Below are 5,358 nucleotides of genomic sequence, written 5' to 3' on the forward strand. Positions count from 1 at the left end.
GCCCCGTCCAATCAGATAGCAACCTTGGAAAGTGCCCGGCTGCGCCTTACCTCACGAGATATTATTGGTCAATATACATGGCAATCCAACTGAGCACGAATCAGCTCCTTAGTTGGTTTCTGCGAAGGCGGCTCTAAATTGGCTGATGCAATGGCGAGGAAAGACAGGCCAGGGAGTATCACGTGATAGGGTTGGACGGGGTCTCTTTTATACGCCGGAGGCCACGCTGTACCACATACCATAGATGACTTAGTTAATGTGGGAGAAGATAACGTATGTTTGGTAATCGTCATGGGTGTTGGTATATAGTTATGTTCATTTTATTTATTTATTTTCGAGACAGAGTCTCACTATGTCGCCTGGGGTAGAGCAAGGTGGCGGCACAGCTCACAGCAACTTCAAACTCTTGGGCTTAAGCAATTCCCCTGCCTGAGCCTCCAGAGTAGCCGGGACTACAGGCGGCCACTACAACGCTCGGCAATTTTTTTGTTGCAGTTGTCATTGTTGTTTAGCAGGCCTGGTCTTCGAACCTGCCAGCCTTGGTGTATGTGGCTGTCGCCCTACCCACTGAGCCACGGGGCGCCCCCATTCTGTTCATTTTAGTTGCAGAATGATAGAGACCTCAAAGATACTAACTTACTGTGCTCATGGATACACTTGGCCTTAACAAGCCTTCAATTTGGTGTAGAAGTAATAACAGTAGTTGAGGTACAACAGGATTGACATCTGGTCTTCCATTTGTAAAATAATGGTTAATATTAATACGTAGCCGGGCACAGTGAAGGGCACCTCTAGTCCCAGTTACTTGGGAGGCTTAGGCAGGAAGATTGCTTGAATACAGTCTGGGCAACTTTCCTCACCCCCCAAAAAGTTTACAGTTGAGGCATGGTAATAAACATTTCACATAGATTATTTCATTTATATTTTAAACTGTACATTAGGTCATCTGATGTCTTTTTGCAGAAGATGAAACTACCTTACACAAGGTGAGTTTTGAGAGATAAGGTCCCCCTATATTGCACACTTATAGAAATTGTGATTGAGACTCAAAAATCACATTCTTCCTTTTGGGGGGATAGAGTCTCACTTTCTCGCCCATGGTAGAATGCCATGGCGTCCTAGCTCAAAGCAACCTCAAACTCTTGGACTTAAACAATTCTCTTGCCTCAGCCTCCCAAGTAGCTGGGACTACAGGTACCCACCACAAAGCCAGGGAATTTTTTTTTTTTTTTGAGACAAAGGCTCACTTTCTTGCCCTCGGTAGAGTGCCGTGGCAGCGTCACACTGCTCACAGCAACCTCCAGCTCTTGGGCTTAGGTGATTCTCTTGCCTCAGCCTCCCGAGTAGCTGGGACTACAGGCACTTGCCACAATGCCCGGCTATTTTGTTGTTGTTGCAGTTTGGCCAGGCTGGGTAGATGGGGCTGGTGCCCTACTCACTGAGCAACAGGCGCCGCCCATGCCTGGTGATATTTTAGAGATGGGGGTCTCGCTCTTGCTCAGGCTGCTCTTGAACTCCTGAGCTCAGGCAATCCACCTGTCTCAGCCTCCCAAGTGCTGGGATTATAGGTGTGAGCCACTGAGCCCAGCCCAAAAGTCACATTCTTTTTTTTTTTTTTGAGATAAAATCTCACTTTGTTGCCCTCAGTAGAGTGCTGTGGCATCACAGCTCACAGCAACCTCCAGCTCTTGGGCTTAAGTGAGTCTCTTGCCTCAGCCTCCCAGTAGCTGGGACTACAGGCACCTGCCACAACACCTGGCTTTTTGTTGTTGTTGTTGCAGTTGTCATTGCTGTTTTAGCTGACTGGGGCCAGGTTCAAACCTGCCATCCTCAGTATATGGGGCTAGTGCCCTACCCACTAAGCCAGAGGTACTGCCCAAAAGTCATATTCTTCTGTAATTATCCGATGATATTTTTCTGTGATATCCTTCAATTATAAATAATATCAACTTGGGGCAGTGTCTGTGACTCAGTGGGTAGGGCACCGGCCCCATATACCGAGGGTGGTGGGTTCAAACCCGGCCCCAGTCAAACTGCAACAAAAAAAAATAGCCAGGTGTTGTGGCAGGCACCTGTAGTCCCAGCTACTCGGGAGGCTGAGGCAAGAGAATCACCTAAGCCCAGGAGTTAGGTTGCTGTAAGCCATGTGATGCTATGACACTCTACTGAGGGCGACAAAGTGAGACTCTGTCTCTAAAAAAAAAATAATACTGTCAACTTGGCTCGGCTCCCATAGCTCAGTGGTTAGGGTGCCAGCCACATACACTGAGGCAGGCGGGTTCTAACCTGGCCTGCTGAATGACAATGACAACTGCAACAGAAAATAGCTGGGCATGATGGCTCATACCTGTAATCCTAGCTCTCTGGGAGGCCGAGACAGGTGGACTGCCCTGAGCTCAGGAGTTTAAGACCAGACTGAGCCAGAGTGAGACCCCCATCTCTACAAAAAAAAGCTGGGCATTGTGGTGGGTGCCCGTAGTCCCAGCTACTTGGGAGGCTGGAGGCAAGAAAATCACTTGAGCCCAAGAGTTGGAGGGTGCTGTGAGCTATGATGCCATGGCACTCTGCCGAGGGCCACAAAATGAGATTCTCTCTCAATAAAATAAATAAATTAATTAATTCAAAAAAGAAACTTAAGAAAAAAGTCTTCAAACTAAAACAATTGAAAGTAAAATTAGGCTCGGCGCCTATAGCTCAACCGGCTAAGGCGCCAGCCACATACACCTAAGGTGGCGGGTTCGAATCCCCAGCCCGGACCCGCCAAAAACAACAATGACGGCTGCAACCAAAAAATAGCCGGGCGTTGTGGCGGGCGCCTGTGGTCCCAGCTACTTGGGAGGCAGAGGCAGGAGACTCGCTTGAGCTCAGGAGTTGGAGGTTACTGTGAGCTGTAATGCCATGGCACTCTACCCAGGGGGACAGCTTGAGGCTCTGTCTCAAAAAAAAAAAAAAAAGAAAGTAAAATTAAAAAAAAAAAATACCCGGGTGTTGTGGCAGGTGCCTTTAGTCCCAGCTACTTGGGAGGCTGAGGCAAGAGAATCATTTAAGCCTAAGAGTTTGAGGTTGCTGTGAGCTGTGACAGCACAGCACCCTACTGAGGGTGACATAGTAAGACTCTGTCTCAAACAGATAAATAAAGTCAAGTGGATGCTAGAGAAGAAGTTATCTTAATGCAAGATACAGATTGTGTACTTTAGAAAACTTCCAGCAAGTTCTTAACTTATTCTAGGCTAAGCAAATACTATCGGTAGGAGTGAGCTCTACACACACAGCCTGCTCTCCAGTAGGACGTTTGTTGAACACCTTAGGATAAAAGGGCTCAAGATAGTACAACTAACATACTTAAGGAGAACGTAGTTTTAGATTCTAACTCTCTCATTCCATCTTTCCTACCTTTAGCATCTATAAAATGGCCTTAGTGTGCTCTTTTATTTGCTGTAAGATCAAATGGGGATGGCTGAATACTTGTTTTGAGAACCTCAAAGGAACACTTCTTTTTTATTTTTTTAATTTCAGATTAATATCAGGGTACAAACCATTAGGTTATGTAATTTACACAGGAAAGGTTAAAGCCAGAGTTGTAGCTATATCCTACACCCAAGAAGGGCACCGAATATCCGCATATTCTTGTATTGTACCATTGGGTAGGAAGTCACTGAGCCCCTTCCCTTCTCTCCCCTTCTTGAATTTATTTGGGATTTTCTCTTGTGTGGGTCTGTGATAATCTGCTTTCAAATTGGTATGGTGTACATGTGATGCTTGGTTTTCCTTTTCTTTTATTTTTTTTGAGACGGAGTCTCAAGCTGTCGTCCTGGGTAGAGTTCACAGTAACCTCAAACTCTTGGGCTCAAGTGATTCTCTTGCCTCCAGCCTCCCAAGTAGCTGGGACTACAGCGCCCAGCTTTTTTTTTGTAGCGATGGGGATCTCACTCTTGCTCAGGTCTTGAACTCCTGAGCTCAGGGCAGTCCACCTGCCTCGGCCTCTCAGAGAGCTAAGATTACACGCATGAGCACCATGCCCGGCTATTTTTTGTTGCAGTTGTCATTGTCATTTAGCAGCCTGGGCCAAGTTGGAACCCGCCTGCCTCAGTGGCACCCTAACCATTGAGGTACGGGAGCTGAGCCAAGTTGACATTATTTTGATTATTATTTTTTTTTTTTCAGTTTTTGGCCGGAGGTAGGTTTGAACCTGCTACTTCCAGCATATGGGACCAGTGCCCTACTCCTCTGAGCCACATGGCTCATAGCAACCTCCAACTCCTGGGCTTAGGCGATTCTCTTGCCTCAGCCTTCTGAGTAGCTGAGACTACAGACGCCTGCCACAACGCCTGGCTATTTTTTTTGTCGCAGTTGTTATTGTTGTTTAGCTGGCCCAGGCTGGGTTGGAACCCGCCAACCTCGGTGTATGTGGCTGGCGCCATAACCACTGTGCTATGGGCGCTGAGCCAATGTTTGCTTTTCCAATCATGTGATACTTACGAGAATGTTCTCCACATCCATCCAGGTTATCACAAATGATGCAACATCTCCATCTTTTTATGGCTGAATAGTATTCCATCGTAGACATACATCACAATTTATTAATCCATTCATGTGTTGTTGGGCACTTGGGTTGTTTCCCCATCTGTACAATGGTGAACTGAGCAGCTGCCAACATTCAAGTGCACATGTTTCTGTGGTAAAATGCCTATTTTTTCATTTGGGTAAATGTCTGATAGTGGGATTACAAGGTCAAATGGTAGGTCTACTTTTAGTTCCTTCCAGAATCTCCATACTTCTTCCCATGGAGGCTATACAAGTTTGCAGTCCCACCAGCAATACATTCCCTTCTCTGCACCCATGCCAGCAGCTGTTGCTTTGGGACCTTCTGATGTGGGCCATTCTCACTAGGGTTAGGTGATATCTGAAAGTGGTTTTGATTTGCTTTTCTCTGATAATTAGGGATGATGAGCATTTTTTCATGTGTTTATTGGCCATTGTTCTCTGCTCCTGAGAAAAGTTTCTATTCTTGTCTCTTGTGCAGTTTTTTTTTTTTTTAAATAGAGTCTCACTATCTTGCCCTTGGTAGAGTGCTATGGGGTCACAGCTCACAGCAACCTCAAACTCCTGGGCTCTAGCAATTCTCTTGCCTCAGCCTCCCAAGCAGCTGAGACTACAGGCTCCCACCTCCACGCCTAGCTGTTTTTTGTTGCAGTTGTCACTGTTGGTTAGCTGGCCTGGGCCGGGTTCAAACCCACCAACTTCGGTGTATGTGGCTGGCGCTGTAACTATTGTGCCACGAGCCATGAGCCATCTTGCACAGTTTTTTTTTTTTTTTTTGAGACAGAGCCTCAAGCTGTCCCCCTGGGTAGAGTGCCG

Source organism: Otolemur garnettii, unplaced genomic scaffold (assembly GCF_000181295.1).
Source record: "Otolemur garnettii isolate 467f Iridium unplaced genomic scaffold, OtoGar3 scaffold00047, whole genome shotgun sequence".
Taxonomy (NCBI): Eukaryota; Metazoa; Chordata; class Mammalia; order Primates; family Galagidae; genus Otolemur; species Otolemur garnettii.